Source organism: Gymnoscopelus braueri, assembly GCF_963280865.1.
Source record: "Gymnoscopelus braueri genome assembly, chromosome: 2".
Lineage (NCBI taxonomy): Eukaryota > Metazoa > Chordata > Actinopteri > Myctophiformes > Myctophidae > Gymnoscopelus > Gymnoscopelus braueri.
In genome coordinates, this window is record NC_137604.1 from 49,553,736 (window position 1) to 49,576,344 (window position 22,609).

Below are 22,609 nucleotides of genomic sequence, written 5' to 3' on the forward strand. Positions count from 1 at the left end.
TGTCCCCTTACCTCCACACACCATTTAACTGCTGCTTCATTTCATTACCTGCGAGTCTAAGTAAATAACAGGATGAATGAAGGTGCCAGTGCAATGAAGTGTGCCATCAAGCAGAATGTGCTGGCTTCTTCCAAAGCTTTCAGCGTAGAATGAACACCATGACAGATGCTAATGTACATGCTGAAGGCGCCTGAATTATAGAGCCACACACCCAGAGAGAGAGAAAGACGGAAAGAGTGAGGTAGACTATTAGCTAAGATTTAAGGGTGGAAAAGATAGAGTGATCGATGACAGAGGAGAGAACACAGAGAGGTCAGGACGAGGCGAGACATTTTGCAAGGAAATCTCAAGAGAAACCAGCCACGAATAAGAGAGAGAAAGAGGTCGTGGGGAACGAGAGATTATGAAGAGGTCAGGTTGACCTAAGAGAGAGAATACACTCAAAGGACATTGCTGTTTGAGTTATTGTATAACAGTGTACTGTTTCAAAAGTTACAGAGCATACAAAATGAATACAAATACAAATATGGTCGACCACTTTAGCTAAATTACAAGCAAAATGGCAAATCGCCACCTTTCACCTTCAGTTTGTCTTGTTTCCATGCTTTTCTAGTACTGTAAATGTCTCCCTGATAATCTGTCCTCGTTGAATGCAAGGCAAGGCAAGTGTATTTGTATACCACATTTCATACATAAAGGCAATTTAAAGTGCTCTACATTAAATGTATTTAAATGCATAATAGGAGGAATAAAATGCAGAAATATAATATTAATGAATAGTTATAAAACATAAAGGTCAAGGTGTAATTACAGTTTTACTTTCACACTATCAGCAACATCGTCCCGAGTATCACACTTTGCAAGAGCTTATCATGCATTTAATCCACTTGGGTGGATCCCAAGTCTTTTAATTGTATCCTTGTTTCCCTCACTTGCATCTTCTCCTTGAGTCTTACTCAGTCCCACTGAGGATATATTGAGGAAACCATGCAAGGAGAGAGGACATTTAGGGGTTCAAATCCACCAGCATCTATACCAACACAATTTGTCGTATTCGGGGAAGGGAAGCTAGGTGGGAGGGCGATCTGTGTCACTGTGCTAGTGACTCCTACAGGCTGGGACAGCACCTGTCAGTGGGTGATGTTGAACGGGAGGAGTGGGATGGAGGCACTTACTCCTGGTGGGGGCTGGCAGTTTGAGCCAGAATGGTACAATAGCAGTGGCAACACAGAAGGGTTCATTGGGGAGGGTTACGACTAAATTGTTAGAAACATATGTGTAAAAAATGATTGGCTACCTTAATAATAATAATAATAATAATAATAATAACTAGAAATTTGTAGGAGTAGTAGCAAAAAGTGTGTTTTGAAGAAAACGCAAAATCGCTGAAAATGTATGGAGTTGCGTCATGATCCAAGTAATCCATGAGAAAAAATGATTTTGATGTAAGACGTATGGTCATGATCACATGACCACAAAGATGATGTGTAACAATTTGTTTGAGCAAAGTTTGTAGGAGTAGTAGCACAAAGTGTGTTTTGAAGACAACAGGAAATGGCGGGAAATCTTGTCAGTCGGAAATGGGCGTGGCCTATGTGGGGAGTTGCATCATCATCCAAGGAATCCGGAGAAAACATCATTTTGATTGTACTGTACACCCTACAGTTCAAGAGTTATAGGCCAAAAAGTTAACCATGAGGTGAATTTGAAAAAGAGGTTCTTCCTTGGCCTACTGGGTGGGAGTGTGCGTGGAAAGTGTCTCGCCGATTGGTCCAACGGTACCAGAGTTCAGCTGTTTACAGACGGACGGACAGACAGACAGACAGACAGACAAACAGACAGACAGACAGACAGACAGACAGACAGACAGACAGACAGACAGACAGACAGACAGACAGACGGATGAACAGGCGGACAGACTCACAGGAGTGAAAACATAATCCCTTGCTTTCGGCTGTTCCGGCCTCGTGGCAGGAATATCAAAAAGCAGCAAGTGTAGGCAGAATTACCATATTTAAAGTCACAATCCTTAACTTATTTTAAAAAAAAATTAACCAATTTGTATGGCAAACTGGCACATCTGCAGTGGTTGGAGATAGTCTCCCTACTCTTCCATTTAGAAATGTAGACCCTGTTGTCAGATAGGACACCTACAGGTTGGCAAATAGTACTGCCTGAAACTCATAGCGCAATATCTCCCGCTGGGATGTCTTCTTGGAAGAGCAGTAGAAATGTGGTCTCTCATGCAGGAGGCCCGAGTTCGAGTCCTGGGTATGTCTGGGGTTAGGCTGCATCCCATCTACTTGTCATCTAATATTACCTTTTTCCCCATCACATACACACACACACACACACACACACACACACACACACACACACACACACGTCACCACTCCGTCTCTGCCCCCGCCTGTTGCACTAACATACAGTGACAGTGGTTGCAGTGAAAGCAGCCCTGAGGTGGTATGGCGTGTCTCTGTGGCCTGACCTAGAGGACTGTAGGGGAAACTCAACTAAGCTAATGTTGTCTGGGGGATTAGTGCTGGTCAATTACAGGAAATTGCTTAATGGTGGAAATGGTAATTAAACCTGTATTGTCAAAGTATGACAATAAATGACTTTATTCACACACAGCCTCAGGGCCACTTTCACGGCAACCAATGTCACTGCATGTTAGTGTGACCGACAGAGGCAGAGGAAGGTGGCATTTGAATGTTCGTGTGTGTGTGCGTGTGCGTGTGCGTGTGCGTGCGTGCGTGCGTGCGTGCGTGCGTGCGTGCGTGCGTCACGTGTGAGTGTAAATGAGTGCATGTGTGTTTATTTCAAGCAGCAGAGATGTCATTATCCTTGATTGTCATAATGCAACTTAACTGATAAACACTATTATCACGGTAGACGGTAAACACAGAAATTGTATTGCCTGTTGAAATATATGTTTTATATTCCATATGCCGTGGAAACAGCAGCCACTATCATGCCATTTCATCACCATCAACGCACGCACGCACACACACACGCACGCACACACACACACACAAGATATGTGCATGATATTCGAACTCCATTCAAATGTTGTTGTTTTATAATCTTTAATGGGCACCAGGTGCTTTGCTTGTGTGTGTGCGCGCGCACAGGGGTAGGGTTGAGTGTCTATCTGTGTTTGTGTACGCGCACGCAATGCCTTTACGCTAACTGTCCAAGGGTTCCAGGATTTTTTTTTTTGTCTGTGTGAATCATGAAGAGAGGGAGTGAACAAGAGAATAAAGGAATGATAGATTGAGCGGTGGAGACATGAAAGGTTAGAGGGACAGGGGGAAGAGCTGAATGGAGCACATAAAATAGAATGAGAGTGATGAAGTAAGGAGAGATTGTGGAGTGGGTTGTGAGATGTGAAAAGGGGGAGGAGGCAGACAGACAGTGTGACAGAGAGAGCACACACCCACACACACACATACACACACACACACACACACACACACACACACACACACACACACACACACACACACACACACACACACACACACACACACACACACACACACACACACACACACACACACACACACACACAATCTCAGAGAGAGAGAGAGAGAGCGAGAGAGAGAGAGAGAGATCCTATATGATATCTTTAGTAAAAGAGAAAGAAAGAAAAAAACAGAATGACTTTGAGAGGATGTATAAATGAACAAAATGAGGAGAAGAGGGAGAGAGTTGCAAGAAGAAGAAGAGGGCTTAATTGAAGCGGCACTGTTGAAGTACAAAGGCATAGATTACAGCCCTGCTACTTCTCTCCTCATCTATCTCCCCCCTCTGCCCCGTTGTGCTGCTTTGAAACAGGCAAAGACTGGGAGAAGAAGAGACACAAGTTGCCAGCGCTAATAGGTTCCGTAGCACTCTCTGATTTCTCTCATCTTTAATACATTCTCATCGAACCCATCCCAAATTTCTGCGTGCCTACTGAGAAAAGACCTAAAAGAAAAGAACAAAAGTGAAGTCAAAACATAAGTCTTAATGTTTCAGTGAATTCACTGTATGACTTTCATTCACAATGCAATGCGAGCACAAAACCAACTCAGGCATAGAAGGGAGGAGGGTGCTATCTGCAGATACCCCCATCATCTGCAGCATAGATAGATAGATGTAGTAACATATCACGCATGACACATCATTTTTCCCCAACACATTCCCATTGTGATGTAAATAAATGATAATAAAGAATGCACCATGCTGGGAATCCTTCCTCAGACACTAATAGTGTGGGCCGCTACACGGCCCCCACCTGAGTGTTTCCACAGTCCCCAGTAACCCCCTCACGAAACACAAAGTCCCGTAGATACCGAGGCGAACAACTCCCTCGCCTCTCCAGGACCAAGAGGCTCTGATGCCTCCATGTGATGGTCGTCAAGTGTAGAGAGTCTCCCCGTCTCCACCTGGTTCTCTTCTTCTCAGATGGGTCAATCTGCATTGTAGCGGGGAGGCTTGGCACATCCTTTGGCTGGCATGCCGTCGGCGTCGTAGGGTGAGGCTGACTGCTCAAATGGTGTCTTCAGCGACATGAGCCGGTGCCTTTACCCGAAGGCAGGCACCCCCACAGCCGGTGCCTTTACCCGAAGGCAGGCACCCCCACAGTAACGTCGCCAGAAGCTTAAAGGGTCCCTTGATCTCTTTCAGCCAAGTCATCCCACTTCTGACACCAGTGTAAAAACTGGTATATTTCTGCTTGGAAGGAAGAGCCATGACAACAGCCACCTACTGTATCAATAGGTACACTATAAAAAGAAACATCATTTCTCCCCAACACTTTCCCATTTTGAATAGCAACGTAAATAAAGGATAGTAAACAAAAGCAAATACAGAATGCATCCTGAGGCATCTTTCTTCAGCCACTAACAGCGTGGGACGCTACACTATATGACCCCCTATCCTCCCTTATTTCCATTTTTTAGCACCCTAGTGAGATGCTACCAGCATGTCACTGCCACCTCCGGATGGCAGTGACATGCTGTTTCAAACCACTTTGGTCCTGCTGGGTCTAAAGAGGGAGTATTAGCTGGTCTTTTAGATTCATAGCCTTGTTTTCTTTTTAACTTTGCTCTCATTTGGAACTTTTGTAGGGCTTGCATTCAGTTTATAAACTTTTAGTATGACAACAATTGATGAATGCATTTGTTGAGCAGGAATTAGAAAGCATACCAACACTATAGCTCTTTCAGATGTGCAAATAGGGGGTATGCAACAAGAGTGATCAGGGACATTACTGGGATTTATTTCTCATAAACAGCGTTTAGTGGCAGTCTAACAGTGTTTGGAAATACATTTGTGCCTTGGGATTCCAAACATGATATACTGTAGACATTATTACTGCAGTTCCTTCCAACAGTGCACAGCACTTGTTTTCAGAGACATCCAGCACGTCTGGTAGCAGAGGGGGCATGTCTGATCTGCTGCATGATGGACTGTCTATCAAATAAACTTTATCTGATCATTGGCATTCAGTGTGTTCACTTCAAACTCCTGCGCAAATCTTCATTTCCTTTACGGCTCATTTGCTGTATTTTAATTGATGTGAACCTTATTCCCACCCGCTGCTTCCACTCCCAGAGCGCGGCTCAAAGAAAGCTCTCAGTCCTGGCCACCTGCCGTTCCTTAGCTAATGAACAGCGGTGCTCCTACGCTGTAATAATTACACCGCATGTAATTTGTAGTAATTGAATGCACGTAGGGCGGTGGGGAGAGGAGACGCATTGGAGATTGCTGAGTATAGGAAGACATTAAGTTCCTGACAGTCTGTCTTCTGTTTGCCCACTGTGGGTTAGGGGAAGAGCTTTGGCGAATATCCTGCAGGTGGTTTTGTTGTTTTTCCCACTGCAGAGAGGCAAGAGAGATGAGAGAGTAGGACAAGGTGGAGCAGGAGGTGGGGGGATGATTGCATTGTGCTGATTGTCTGAAGTATACACACACGAGCATGCAGTCGCACACACAGAAACGTGCGTGCGTGCGTGTGTGTTTGCTTGCAGGGTTGAGTGTGCAGTGTGTCTATCTCAGGTGGAGGTTAATCTGTGAGTTAACCAGCTTTATATCCTGTGTTCTCTGGTGACAAAGTGACATGGGGCTCCAGTTCATGTGACTGTGAGTATTCAACTCCTCACCAGCAGCAGGACCTTTTCTGTCAGCATTCATCAAATAACAAATGGTGTTCTCTTCATGAATATTCAAACAGCCCCTGGCCAATCAAAGCAAAATGCCATCCTGTTCTGACTTACACACACGTGCACACACACATTCCTGATACCAAGTAAATGTATGCACAGTGCACACACGCGCACACACACACACACACACACACACACACACACACACACACACACACACACACACACACACACACACACACACACACACACACACACACACACACACACACACACACACACACACACACACACACTGACTGCATATAGGATACATTATTTGAGAGGACTCCTAAACCCACCACCTATGAAACAACAGAATGACGTTTGATACATGTGGTGTGTCACGTGTGTGTGACAGTTCTCGTTCTTGAAGGAGTGGGTATGGGTTGTAAAATGCTATAACTCCTCATACTTCACTCTCATGCTCTGAAATCTTATCGTATAGTATATTTTTTACACTGCAAAGAATCAGCAATTTTGCCAAAGTCAGTAGTGTTTGCAAGATAAATTCACATTTTTTTCGTTTTGTGCAAATCTGCTCTCTGAGAACGGGGGAGTGAACTTCTCTCTAAAATACTGTCAAACCCTTTCCATTTTGTTTATCAGTTTTTAAGCATCAGTTTGTTCAATTCAGTATGCAGAATGGTACAAGGCAGAATGTTTCACTCAGCTGACGACTGCACTCTCTATGAACAGCCCCCCCCCACACACACACACACACTCACCCACGCACAAATGCATGTACACAGTACACACACACACACACAAGCACGCTAACTAACCACCTCAAGGCACAATTGTGTACACTGATAATGGAAGAGAAACCCCATTGCGTTAAAACCTCTACAGCGCTGAATTTGAACCTACAGTAATTGAGAAGTCCTCCCCTTGTGTTCAATCTTTTCCTCTTGTTTCCTCATTTCTTCTCTCTTGTGTTGTGGTTATGTATAGTGCAGATACTGTATTTGGGCTAGAATCATCTCAGTACCTCACGGTGACACTTCACTGTGCTAAGCTAAAAAAAGTTCCTCTGTGATTGTGCACTGCATGGAGACAGCCTGGCTGAAGTGTGAGTTCAGCCTGGTTTACGTCATCGCGCTGAAAATAGCTGATCTACAAGCTCACAATGTGTCGCATAGCCACACGTTGTGAGCTATTGTTGTTGTGCGACACCGTCGTACGACAAAGCATTATGAAACTAGAAAAAGTGCTCCTCGGAGCACAGGTCTCCGCCAGGTCAGGTAGGTTATTGTGGGGCAGCAATGTTTGGAATTCGCCAATCAGGATGGAATGTGAAAAACCGGATGGAACCATCTTGATCACTTGACTATAGAGACAATGGGTACCGATTTGCATGATGTTTGAATTTGTAGGAGTAATATAGAAAAGAAAAGTGTTGCAAAATCGGCCTCCTGGTGGCGCTATAATAGGGCAATGTTGAAAGGGTTCTTCAACGTAGTGCGAATGTGCGTGCAAAGTGTCAACGCAATCGGACGCTGCATTCATGATTTGTGGCATTTTGTTCAAAACGGGCCACTCCTGCAAACTTTAGATGTCAATGTTAGCCAATCAGGATGGAATATGAAAAATTAAACATATCCATCTTGATCACATGACTATAGAGATCATGTGTACCGATTTGCGTGAAATTTGGATACATTCTGAACGCTTAATATAAAAAAAATTGTTATACATAAGTCGGCCTCTTGGTGGCGCTATGAAAGGCAAATGTGAAAAATGCAGGGCAGTTGTTCCCTCTAGGGAGTGTGCATGCAAAGTTTCACGCAGATCGGTGCAGTTATAGTTAAAAACACAAATCGGCCTTTTATAGCGCCACCATGAGGCTGATTTGAAAATGTTCAAGTGGCATTTCTTCCTCGGCCTAGTGGGAATGTACGTGTGAAATCTCATGGAAATCGCAAGCTGTGTTCATGATTTGAGGCATTTTGTTGAAAACGGAGCAATCCTGCAAACTTTGGAAGCCAACCTTAGCCAATCAGGATGGAATATGGGAAATTGGACAGATCCGTGTTGATCACATGACTATAGAGATACTGTGTACTGATTTGCGTGATGTTTGCATAAAATCTGTAGGATTAATATAAAAAAATGTGTTTTACATAAGTCGGCCTCCTGGTGGCGCTATGAAAGGCAAATGTGAAAAATGAAGGGCAGTTGTTTTTCCTTGGCCTCTAGGGAGTGTGCATGCAAAGTTTCACGCAGATCGGTGCAGTTATAGTTAAAAACACAAATCGGCCTTTTATAGCGCCACCATGAGGCTAATTTGAAAATGTTCAAGTGGCATTTCTTTCTCTGCCTAGTGGGAATGTGCGTGTGAAATTTCACAGAAATCACAAGCTGCGTTCATGATTTGAGGCATTTTGTTCAAAACGGACCAAAACTGCAAACTTTGGAAGGCAACTGTAGCCAACGAAGATAGAATATGGAAAATCTGACAGATCCGTGTTGATCACATGACTATAGAGATACTGTGTACTGATTTGCGTGATGTTTGGATCAAATCTGTAGGAGTGATATGAAATAATGGGTTTTGCACAAATCGGCCTCCTGGTGGCGCTATAACAGGTCCATGTAAAGAAAATTGTGAGTAAATCACTCCTCCTCCTGCTACACACATTTAGTAGTTTTTTCTTTTGTATTCTTTGTGAAAACACATTCGATTAGAGACCAATGTCTGGTGCTAATTACTGTCAGGATTTTGCTGCTCAGTAGCTAAACGGAAATGGATAGGGGAGAGCTGCCAACTTTTTTTTAGGCTACGATATGCAGAAGCACACTCGGATATACAATCTCCCTCTCTCTGAGTCAGAAGTCCATTTATATACAGTACATTAACAAGGAATTGCGTTCACGCTCCACATGTTTCCGTCCTCTGGAGAAAGATATGATGTGGGATCACACGCTGAATATTGAGTCCAATATGGTGTCTAAAGGAGTTTATGTGTACATTATTATACACATACGTGTGTGTGTGCGTGTGTGTGTGTGTGTGTGTGTGTGTGTGTGTGTGTGTGTGTGTGTGTGTGTGTGTGCACGCGTGTGTGCGAGTGCTGATTTATTCCCCTCATTGCCGGTGGTAGAAGCCAAACATGGCATGAAATAGAACGCAAGCTACTTTGGTGCAGTTAACTCACCACTTTGATCCTCATTGAATCTTAAATATGAATTTATCTTTCACTGCTGCACCACAAAGAGGTAGCATTTTCCTCCTTTACGTAACACAGTGGCTCTCTGCAATATTCATTACTGAGGGCATTAGATGTTAATTTGATGTTGTGTGATAACTTACACATCTTGATGCACACGTGAGTGAGTAACTCAAGATGCAATTTCACACTCCAAGGTAAATATTGGTGGTGTTATGTGTTTTTTAACGGTGCATTGCCTTCATGCATCATCTAGTTCATCTTGACTGCAGATCAAAGATGCAATTACAATGGCACTGCAGGGCAGTGTCATACTCATCTAATTATATCACGATGATGGCGGGGAAGTTAAGAGCGCCTAAGATTGAAACGTAAAATGCACTAGGAATTGTAACTAATTACTTAGCATTTACAATGAACTAGATGGGAAACAATACTGTATCTGCCATGACAATAAGATAAGCTATTTCTTTTGCTATTTTCACTATGGTTAGGTCGGTGTAGATGTGTTTTCTTTAGAGACACAAAATATGTCCTTTTTAGACAAGACCTTACACTCTCAATGCTGGCCATGATTTTCCAATTACTGCCCCCATTGTTTGGCTTTTCTTTCACCAAAGATTAGTCTCAAAGTTTCACAATGAGTCATATAACCATTTTTTTGGTACATTGCTGTTCGACTGTTGGGAGTAAAACACTGCTATTATCTGTGCTCACAATTAAAACCTGGATCAGTCAATCGCCAATGTCCTGGTACAAGTGGTCAGTGCAGATACAGTTTTACAGGCTTTAGTTTAAGTGTACTTATCGCCAAGTGCATTTAAGTACCCATAATATTTCTGCTGTGTTAGCCCATCCTAACCATTAGGAGTCTCAAGCTCTGTTTTACTATTTATTTTGACGGTAAAGTACATCACTATAACTGTATACTGCTGAATGCTGTATACTACTACTCTCTCTACATTTTTGTGTCACATACTTTTCATGTCTCTGCGGAGTCAGACAATGAAAAGCATCCAAATCCCGCAGGCACAGTCAGTTCAAAGAGGAAGAGAAAGGCGTTTTGGAAGGTCTTCTTCTGACAGCAAAGCTATTACGATATGTCAATACCATCTGCAAACAATGGACGGGCTCCTGCGACAGCATGGACAGCATGGGAGTCTGTGACAGCATGGGAGCTCAGATGCTAATTCCCATGTAATCTGTGATCAGTGACAGCCTGATTAGAATAAGTACACAGACAATAGCCAGAAGCTCAATATGGACACTGGCACTGAGAGGAGATTGGCTGCTACTCGCTCAGACACAAAATACCTACTAGCCCACATTCCTTCTTCAGTTCTCTCTCTCTCATCCACTTTCTCCGCCTGTCCGTGTTTACGTTTTATTACTGTCTTTTGACTTCCCCTGCTTGGTTTCTTAAGCACCCTCTTGTTGTCTCTCCCTCTTTGGTACAGATGTGGATGTCTCTTGACTGACTGCTGACTATGAGATTCAATTCAAAGAGGCCTCACAGGTAGTTTGTGGTACTATCTGTGTAGGCCCTATAAAGAGAAGGTGCATTCGCCATCTGTTTTGAATAAGAGGTGTCATGTTTTGCAATTAATTAAACTTACATAAACTATTTATGTTATTAAGGCTTTGTGAGTTCCATTTAAAATAAAGTTTGACCATGACAGAGGCGCGCCGACTCAGGAGACCTTGAGGCCGAGGAGTCGCGCCCGAGCGCCTCAAGGCGCGAGTGCCCGCGACGACCGGCCGATGGTCTGCTAGTCGACTCAGCGCCGTCCGAGTTATGTACCGATAAGCACAGAATCGTAAATAATATTGGTGGGGACTGTGTTTGCCCCACTGACTGTGTAATTAAACTTACATAGACTATTTCTGTTTTAAAGGTTTGTGATGTCTGTTTGACTGTGCAGGGCAGAGGCGTCAATTCTCTGAGTCATGGTAACCGCAGACCCTCGGATTTAAAATTATTTCCACTCTTTCTTAATTCCAGTTAAAGATGTGTTTACATTATATTTTATAACTAAGGGATAGGTGCTAAAAGGTTACAAGCTTGGAATCCAGTTAGCATATCTACAGTTCTGCTGTTCACACCTCCATTATGGAAGACAATGAGCTCCCTGTTGATGGCCCAATTGCTGATGGCTCTTGGTATCAATGTGTCTTCATTAATATTCTCACTAACTCAATAATGAGATCTCCCACTTAACTATGTGGTTTGATGTAGGTGATCAACTCCATTGTTTAGTTTAGTGAGAATTTGTGAAGGGTAAACGTTTTCGTACTGTTTATTGTACTTCATCAGATGCGATTCTCCGGGTGAGAATGATTTCCTGTGTCTTCTTTCCTGTATTTATGTGTTTCTGTTGTGGGCGTGGCTTCTCTGTGGCCACTGTCCTCATTGGTTGGTGCTGTTGATGGCCCATCCTGCTGGGGCCCTTTGATGACTCATGTGCCTGTTTTAGGCCTGTTCATGTTCAGGCATGTTTCTCTGTTCCATATGTATGGTCTATTCTTTGTGTTGAATCTTTGTTTATATATATGTATAAACATGGTTAGGTTTTTAGGAAATGTTATAAACATTTTGCAAGCATGAATATACCTCCATGCTTGCAAATGTGCATAACTAAAGTTTGCTTTAGATGACTCCCCTCACAAAATCAGAGGTACTAGCTTGACTGACTGCTGACTATGAGATTCAATTCAAAGAGGCCTCACAGGTAGTTTGTGGTACTATCTGTGTAGGCCCTATAAAGAGAAGGTGCATTCGCCATCTGTTTTGAATAAGAGGTGTCATGTTTTGCAATTAATTAAACTTACATAAACTATTTATGTTATTAAGGCTTTGTGAGTTCCATTTAAAATAAAGTTTGACCATGACAGAGGCGCGCCGACTCAGGAGACCTTGAGGCCGAGGAGTCGCGCCCGAGCGCCTCAAGGCGCGAGTGCCCGCGACGACCGGCCGATGGTCTGCTAGTCGACTCAGCGCCGTCCGAGTTATGTACCGATAAGCACAGAATCGTAAATAATATTGGTGGGGACTGTGTTTGCCCCACTGACTGTGTAATTAAACTTACATAGACTATTTCTGTTTTAAAGGTTTGTGATGTCTGTTTGACTGTGCAGGGCAGAGGCGTCAATTCTCTGAGTCATGGTAACCGCAGACCCTCGGATTTAAAATTATTTCCACTCTTTCTTAATTCCAGTTAAAGATGTGTTTACATTATATTTTATAACTAAGGGATAGGTGCTAAAAGGTTACAAGCTTGGAATCCAGTTAGCATATCTACAGTTCTGCTGTTCACACCTCCATTATGGAAGACAATGAGCTCCCTGTTGATGGCCCAATTGCTGATGGCTCTTGGTATCAATGTGTCTTCATTAATATTCTCACTAACTCAATAATGAGATCTCCCACTTAACTATGTGGTTTGATGTAGGTGATCAACTCCATTGTTTAGTTTAGTGAGAATTTGTGAAGGGTAAACGTTTTCGTACTGTTTATTGTACTTCATCAGATGCGATTCTCCGGGTGAGAATGATTTCCTGTGTCTTCTTTCCTGTATTTATGTGTTTCTGTTGTGGGCGTGGCTTCTCTGTGGCCACTGTCCTCATTGGTTGGTGCTGTTGATGGCCCATCCTGCTGGGGCCCTTTGATGACTCATGTGCCTGTTTTAGGCCTGTTCATGTTCAGGCATGTTTCTCTGTTCCATATGTATGGTCTATTCTTTGTGTTGAATCTTTGTTTATATATATGTATAAACATGGTTAGGTTTTTAGGAAATGTTATAAACATTTTGCAAGCATGAATATACCTCCATGCTTGCAAATGTGCATAACTAAAGTTTGCTTTAGATGACTCCCCTCACAAAATCAGAGGTACTAGCTTGACTGACTGCTGACTATGAGATTCAATTCAAAGAGGCCTCACAGGTAGTTTGTGGTACTATCTGTGTAGGCCCTATAAAGAGAAGGTGCATTCGCCATCTGTTTTGAATAAGAGGTGTCATGTTTTGCAATTAATTAAACTTACATAAACTATTTATGTTATTAAGGCTTTGTGAGTTCCATTTAAAATAAAGTTTGACCATGACAGAGGCGCGCCGACTCAGGAGACCTTGAGGCCGAGGAGTCGCGCCCGAGCGCCTCAAGGCGCGAGTGCCCGCGACGACCGGCCGATGGTCTGCTAGTCGACTCAGCGCCGTCCGAGTTATGTACCGATAAGCACAGAATCGTAAATAATATTGGTGGGGACTGTGTTTGCCCCACTGACTGTGTAATTAAACTTACATAGACTATTTCTGTTTTAAAGGTTTGTGATGTCTGTTTGACTGTGCAGGGCAGAGGCGTCAATTCTCTGAGTCATGGTAACCGCAGACCCTCGGATTTAAAATTATTTCCACTCTTTCTTAATTCCAGTTAAAGATGTGTTTACATTATATTTTATAACTAAGGGATAGGTGCTAAAAGGTTACAAGCTTGGAATCCAGTTAGCATATCTACAGTTCTGCTGTTCACACCTCCATTATGGAAGACAATGAGCTCCCTGTTGATGGCCCAATTGCTGATGGCTCTTGGTATCAATGTGTCTTCATTAATATTCTCACTAACTCAATAATGAGATCTCCCACTTAACTATGTGGTTTGATGTAGGTGATCAACTCCATTGTTTAGTTTAGTGAGAATTTGTGAAGGGTAAACGTTTTCGTACTGTTTATTGTACTTCATCAGATGCGATTCTCCGGGTGAGAATGATTTCCTGTGTCTTCTTTCCTGTATTTATGTGTTTCTGTTGTGGGCGTGGCTTCTCTGTGGCCACTGTCCTCATTGGTTGGTGCTGTTGATGGCCCATCCTGCTGGGGCCCTTTGATGACTCATGTGCCTGTTTTAGGCCTGTTCATGTTCAGGCATGTTTCTCTGTTCCATATGTATGGTCTATTCTTTGTGTTGAATCTTTGTTTATATATATGTATAAACATGGTTAGGTTTTTAGGAAATGTTATAAACATTTTGCAAGCATGAATATACCTCCATGCTTGCAAATGTGCATAACTAAAGTTTGCTTTAGATGACTCCCCTCACAAAATCAGAGGTACTAGCTTGACTGACTGCTGACTATGAGATTCAATTCAAAGAGGCCTCACAGGTAGTTTGTGGTACTATCTGTGTAGGCCCTATAAAGAGAAGGTGCATTCGCCATCTGTTTTGAATAAGAGGTGTCATGTTTTGCAATTAATTAAACTTACATAAACTATTTATGTTATTAAGGCTTTGTGAGTTCCATTTAAAATAAAGTTTGACCATGACAGAGGCGCGCCGACTCAGGAGACCTTGAGGCCGAGGAGTCGCGCCCGAGCGCCTCAAGGCGCGAGTGCCCGCGACGACCGGCCGATGGTCTGCTAGTCGACTCAGCGCCGTCCGAGTTATGTACCGATAAGCACAGAATCGTAAATAATATTGGTGGGGACTGTGTTTGCCCCACTGACTGTGTAATTAAACTTACATAGACTATTTCTGTTTTAAAGGTTTGTGATGTCTGTTTGACTGTGCAGGGCAGAGGCGTCAATTCTCTGAGTCATGGTAACCGCAGACCCTCGGATTTAAAATTATTTCCACTCTTTCTTAATTCCAGTTAAAGATGTGTTTACATTATATTTTATAACTAAGGGATAGGTGCTAAAAGGTTACAAGCTTGGAATCCAGTTAGCATATCTACAGTTCTGCTGTTCACACCTCCATTATGGAAGACAATGAGCTCCCTGTTGATGGCCCAATTGCTGATGGCTCTTGGTATCAATGTGTCTTCATTAATATTCTCACTAACTCAATAATGAGATCTCCCACTTAACTATGTGGTTTGATGTAGGTGATCAACTCCATTGTTTAGTTTAGTGAGAATTTGTGAAGGGTAAACGTTTTCGTACTGTTTATTGTACTTCATCAGATGCGATTCTCCGGGTGAGAATGATTTCCTGTGTCTTCTTTCCTGTATTTATGTGTTTCTGTTGTGGGCGTGGCTTCTCTGTGGCCACTGTCCTCATTGGTTGGTGCTGTTGATGGCCCATCCTGCTGGGGCCCTTTGATGACTCATGTGCCTGTTTTAGGCCTGTTCATGTTCAGGCATGTTTCTCTGTTCCATATGTATGGTCTATTCTTTGTGTTGAATCTTTGTTTATATATATGTATAAACATGGTTAGGTTTTTAGGAAATGTTATAAACATTTTGCAAGCATGAATATACCTCCATGCTTGCAAATGTGCATAACTAAAGTTTGCTTTAGATGACTCCCCTCACAAAATCAGAGGTACTAGCTTGACTGACTGCTGACTATGAGATTCAATTCAAAGAGGCCTCACAGGTAGTTTGTGGTACTATCTGTGTAGGCCCTATAAAGAGAAGGTGCATTCGCCATCTGTTTTGAATAAGAGGTGTCATGTTTTGCAATTAATTAAACTTACATAAACTATTTATGTTATTAAGGCTTTGTGAGTTCCATTTAAAATAAAGTTTGACCATGACAGAGGCGCGCCGACTCAGGAGACCTTGAGGCCGAGGAGTCGCGCCCGAGCGCCTCAAGGCGCGAGTGCCCGCGACGACCGGCCGATGGTCTGCTAGTCGACTCAGCGCCGTCCGAGTTATGTACCGATAAGCACAGAATCGTAAATAATATTGGTGGGGACTGTGTTTGCCCCACTGACTGTGTAATTAAACTTACATAGACTATTTCTGTTTTAAAGGTTTGTGATGTCTGTTTGACTGTGTGTGATGTGGATGTCTCTTGACTGACTGACTGACTGACTGACTGACTGACTGACTGACTGATGAAGTTACACTATTGGTTGGCCCGTTAGCCTAACAACAAACTAGCCAACTGCAGAACAATTGTCCATCCAAGCTATGGGGTCCTGGTTGGTCTAACAATGAACTAGCCAATCACAGAGCAATCGTCCCTCGCTATGGCATGTATTCTATCCTAATTACACCGTTTACTATTTATTTTATTTATACATTTATTTGGAAGGGACAGCGCATATTAATGAACACCAAACATACAATGCTGTGTAAATACACCAGATTTAGCAAGAATGCCAATTTCCATCCGTAGTCCCCATACAGAAAACAAGCAATGTTACAAAAAGAGCACATATAAACATTTCTAAAAGGGTACAAACAACAGTAAAAAATGCATAGTTTTGACCTAAAATACAAGACACAAAAAAACCCCCTACATTTTAGCCTATGTAAACATTTTCACATGTTTGTCCATGATCCATCCTTTTAGTTGGACCTTAAAATATATACAGTAAAGGATGGACACTGTCTTGTGTTAGTGGATAGATTGTTCCAAATTGCACTTCCTTGAACTGAAAAGGAATTTTGTGCAAAGGCTGTGTGTCTAGACTGCACCTCACAATCTCTCGGGTGACGGCCCTTGTACTGATGCCCGTGTCGGGCTTCCGTTTTATAAATTCCTCCATAGGAGGCGGGCATAAACCATGTAAAGTTCTGAAACGTACAAATGATCGAGCACAGTGTGCTCAAAGATGTAATTGAGGTAATGTGAACCTTTTTGTTATCAGAATCATCTATTTAAAAAAAAAAACTATTGTTTATTGCCTCTGGACAGCATGCTCCAAAGGGGGGAGAGAGAGAGGCAGAGTTTGCACGTGTGTGTGTGTGTGTGTGTGTGCGTGTGTGTGCGTGTGTGTGTGTGTGTGTGTGTGTGTGTGTGTGTGTGTGTGTGTGTGTGGGGGGGTGTGTGTGTGTGTGTGTGTGTGTGTGTGTGTGTGTGTGTGTGTGTGTGTGTGTGTGTGTGTGTGTGTGTGTGTGTGTGCGTGCGTGCGTGCGTGCGTGCGCGCGCGTGCTCGCGTGCTCGCGCGTGTGCTTGTGCGTGTGTGCGAGAAAGAGAGGGAGAGCCATGGTCGAGTACATATCTCCAAACCTTGTTCCGAAAACCTGAACATCACTGACAGGTGAAACTAAACCATTGGTTGGCTGGCTATGTGTTGCCGCATCTTACAGTATATCTGTCTTTTAAAATTAAAAGCCGTCCAGCATTTCACACATGTTCCAATATATTAGGTTTTGACCTAGTCTTGTCCGTCTCTAATTGTCGGGCACATTAAGCAGAGTAATATTACTGCTGTCAGTTGCCTGGTCTCTCCCACTCTGCTGTCCTTTGATATGTGTGCACAGTTTTCTTCTCTAACCCTCAAATCGCTTGTGGCACAATTAAGGGCATTCTCCGCAGTGCCAATTTGAAAACTGAATGAGGGCAGATAAGGCCAACCACTTTGCATATACCACCATCATTTAAGCGAGCCATTGGCATAATTGCACGTCTACTAAAATGCTTTTGGCAGCCGCAAAGACATTAAAGGGATATGCCCCAGGTTTTTATGAGTCTATTCAAGGTCTATGTTGAGATTGCAGCTTTGGGTCAGCCTTTTAAAACATATTATTGCAATCATTAGAACTGATCATTTGGCATTGCCATGAAAATGTATCCTAGGGGTATCTGATTATAATTTGATACAGATATTTGTACTTTTATTTTGGATAATAGATACTCAGGGATGATGTTAGAAGTAGTTAGCTCCACTTGATATGACATTTACTGTAACATGCAAGACAATAACAATATATAACAATAAAAATGACTTTTTGGAATACCTTGACATTTAGTCCCAATTGAATTATTGGTGTTCAGTCCAGTTGATGTACTGCTGCATTTAACCATTTATGGTCAAAACCAGTTGTTGCTATTTTGATGTATTATTAGGCTGTAAAATTCATTTTGAAAAGAAAGCGTGTTAAACTGGGGGCAGAGAAGATCAACAACATTACAACACAGGTGAAGTTGTGATGATGTGTCAGCTACCGGCACGCAACTTTTGTGTGTGTGTGAAACCGATTAGAACGCAAGTGCAATAACCTTGAATTGATCTCCATAGTCCGTACTCAAATGTGCTAGACCTGAATGTTGAGGTCATCATCAACCAGTATTATAATCATCACCTAGGCAACACACCACCACATTCTGACACAGTGATCTGTCAAATGCTAAGACAGAACGGTCAATCATAGTGGAACACATCTGTTGCCTGGGAGATATCTCACTGACCTCTTTTTTTTTTATAGCTGCTGCCGCTAAAGGGCGTTGGTGGGGGTGGGGGGGGGGGGGGTGGGCCGGGTGGTGCGTGTGGGGTGGTTGACAGTGACCTTGTGCTGACTCTGTTTGATGATGGAGCCCTTGCAATGTAATTGCCTGTCAAACCAATAGGCTCAGTTTTTGACAGAGTGGTCAGACATCATAATCTAGGTGATTACAATGTCAGTAAGTGCCCTACTTATTGGCCTTATGGGGAACTAGGGGAGTATAATTCGACCTTTGCCTTTGTATATCAAACCTTCTTCTATGAGCTTACTAACCGCGGTAATGTGGATACTGTAGATTTAGTTATGTCATCACCTTGACATGTTCAGGGTTCTGTAGTGGAATAACATCGTATTCGGTGACTTTGATGAGTTTATTTCATTTAGCTATATATAATTGATGTTAAATCCCTGTCCTTTTATTTCAATAGGCTTCTCACCAGCAAATCACACCCAGGTTTTGGAAATACTGATAATTAAAGATCGAAATGGCAGGCTGCTGCTATTGTGTGAGTCATGCATGTGTTTGCATGCGTGCATCTTGAGTGCATGCTGTGTCTCTCCGCGCATTTTTTGTGTGTGTTTATAAGTGGTGCGCTATCTGCGCACACACACCGATGGCCAGTGTGTGTGCGTGTCTTTTTAAGTGGTGCATGTTTGAATGCCGTGCTGTGCTTCCTATTTGTGTTGTAATGAGATGCAGGTTTGTGTTGCAATCAGCTGCATGTGTTAGTGCTCATGGAGACATGTACATACATACAGACAAAGTCAGTATGTATGTACACGGCTAACACCGCTTAAAAAGAAGTGACGTAATCATGTTAGTGATGATTTTTCTCATCACTGTCCCACTTGTTTCATTTACTTACAGGCATACTGTACCTGTATAGCCATGGCAGAGATCCATTTCACCCGATACCTTCTTAAAGGAGGAGTTCACCCAAAAAATGACTTATTTTCTATCAATTGCACACCCTATGAAGCCTTGAACGCATGGATTCTTTTTTGTTTTTGTCGCATTCTTAAGCTAATAATTTGATTCCCGTCTCCTACCGGCTAATGTATCCGGTAGGAGACACAAAGTAGATTATTTGTGTCTCCTACCGGAAATACACACAGTCATCAAATTATTGTCGGTATCATTGATCATTTCAGAAGAAGAAGATTTCAAACTTTTTCTTCTTTATTGATGGGCTTCTATTTCAGCGTGCTAACTTTCCAGGAATAGAAAGGCTGTAGTTTCCGCTGTCCACAGCCCACCTCTGAGACACAGCGCGAGTAGATGGTAATGGTGCCATTGTTTGGATTAGTTATATAAGTTTCAAAATGCGCTAATCCTGGGAAGAATGAAGTTAAACTGATATGAATTCATACATGAATTTTGTTTCCTTAGTCTGTAGAAGCTAATACAGTGCGGGATAACAGAAAGACTCCAACAGTTGCTTCAGTTCACCTGACTGATGTGTTTATGTGAATGATTGCATCGTCTATGAGTTTCTTCAAGAAATGCAAATCCCTCACCCCGGTGCTTGAGAGGATAACTGCTCCACTTAACATCCTCTTTGAGAGCCTCTGTCAGCTTCTCTGTAGGCACCATTCAGTTTCCCCGTTGCGTGATTTGCTCTGTTCTATGTAGGCCTACAGTACAGTGCATTCAACGTTGGGACGCTTAAGGAAAGAACTGCACGCTTCCCTTTTTGAAAAGCAAACTTGTGTGAAGAAGTTGTGTCCCAGATAGCAAAATATGGTTATTCAACGTTGAATTATAGTCGTTAGGGTTGATTTTTGGTTACGATTGAAGACTGATGGTTTTTCAACATTGAATCACTGTTGTATTGCAGTGCAAAATTCAATGATTGAAATGCCAACATTGAATCAGCGTTGAATCTATGGTGCAAATTCAATGATTGAAATGCCAACATTGAATCAGCATTGAATCTATGCTGTTTGCCTTTTTCTTTTCTTTTTTCTTGATGGGGGGAGGGGGGGAGGCACACCCCTCCTCACACCCCCCCTCCCCCCATTTAATGATTGAAATGACAACATTGATTCAACGTTTTATCCATGCAGTTTGCCGTTTTCTTTTCTTTTTTTCTTGTTGGGGGGAGGGGGGGCAACCCCCTCCTCCCCCTCCCCCCTCCTCCCATTTAATTATTGAAATACCAACATTGATTCAATGTTGAATCTATGACATTTGCCTTATTCTTTTTTTGACGGGTGAGGGAGGGGGGATGCCTTCGCCTCCCCTCCCCTCCTCCCCCTACCTTCGCTAACCCTAACCTTAGCTGCCCTTGGGTTAGGGTTAGCCTTCTGGAGCCCATGGAGTGAATCCGAAATCAGATTCTCGATCAGTGCGTGTCCGATTCGCCCAATATAAGTTTCCTTCCACACAGACCTACGGTTTACAACCTAGGCTCTTAATTGCCTAGTGCAGCGATTCTCAAACTATGGGTCGCAACCCAAAGTGGAAGGAAAAAAAGACGATGTCCTTCACTCGGATTTTACACCAGGCAGTCGTTTGTGTATTTGTCCTGTCTCGCGCATCAACTGAGGCCGATAGGCTGTGCTTCAATACACATCATGCATGTATAATTTGGGGGGGCTGCGTCCACGACCAACGTGAAACCTCTCTCTCTCTCTCTCTCTCACACACCCCGACACCACACACACACACCCCGACACGACACTGACACTGCACACAATGCACACAGCGTAGCAACAACACAGGAGGACACAGATGATTTAGCTGAGCTCTTCAAAACGATTTACTTAGTCCGTAAGCGAGAGGGTACAAAATACAAGAACCGCGGATCCATGTGGTTTCATCTGTAGCCCTCGCACGGAGTTTAACTTAGACTGCGTCGTAACGTTACCGTCAGACAACAATTACAGACAACCAGAGACCACCAGTAGCCTACTACCAACAGCTGCACCGCTATGTCGGATAAAGAAATGATGTGGTTCTAGCGAGATATTTTGGGGGCGGTTTGCTGGGGTCGCCAAAAGATTTCCCTTATTATATGGGGTCGTGGTATGAAAAAGTTTGAGAACCCCTGGCCTAGTGTTACCGCTTCACTTCAACGTGCTTTAACTTGATAATGTATTACGGGCCCATCTTTTGATATGTTGTAGAGCTTGTCCATGCGAACACGTGGATATGTGTCTAATTTCTTTGACACTTTTATGGCGAAGATCTCCACTTTCACTATGGTCCTAAGAATCTAAAACCCTAAGACCATTTTGAGTGGTCTTAGGGTTGAATGGTCTTGTAGTGTCTTACATGGACGTGTTTCCCAGAGGAAAGCATAAGAATGCGATTCAACTTCCCTAGGCTCTAGGCCTACTAGGCCTAGGGAACCAGCTTAAAGTTGGGGTGCCTGCGACCTTATACAGGGATTTTAATTCAGACCTCAATAGCTTCGACTACATACCTGGACAAGGAAAGTGGTGCTGTGAGGATATTATTTTTTGATTTTCGAAGCGCCTTTAACACCATACAGCCCCCCCCCCCCCCCTCCTTCCCCTTCTGAAAGACAAACTGAACAGCATGCATGTTGGCCCACACCTTGTGTCCTGGATCATGGACTACCTCACTGACAGACCACAATACGTCAGGTTGAGGGACTTTACATCTGACACTGTGACCTGCAGCACAAGAGTCCCCCAGGGGACTGTGCTGGCCTCCCTTCTCTTCACCCTTTACACGGCAGAGCTCAGACACTGCACAGAGATGTGCCACCTGCAGACATTCTCAGTAATGTAAAGTATACATAATAATAGTAATAATAATATTAATAATAATAATAAAAAAATAATAATAATACATTTTATTTATAGCACACTTTACATTTTTGGAAATCAGGTTAAAAAACAACAGGTTAAAAAACAAAAGGCACAAAAATGTTAAATGTTTTTACATGATGTGAACATCATCATTAATATCAGTTATTATTATCATTATTAATTTTATCCTTCAACTTCAGCCGATCTACAAGCTCACAACTTGCAGATCGGCTGTTTGCCTCTTTCTTATATTATTTGAGAATTTGGCCAATGTTTGACAAAATTTTTTTTGTATA

The 22,609-nt window shown here is 42.8% G+C and overlaps 1 pseudogene across 1 annotated transcript in view; it reads left to right on the forward strand.

The window, feature by feature from the left end:
• Positions 1-22,609, forward strand: part of LOC308073822 (alpha-1,6-mannosylglycoprotein 6-beta-N-acetylglucosaminyltransferase B-like) — a 173,459-nt pseudogene that overhangs the window by 30,779 nt on the left and 120,071 nt on the right. The window lies entirely within an intron of this gene.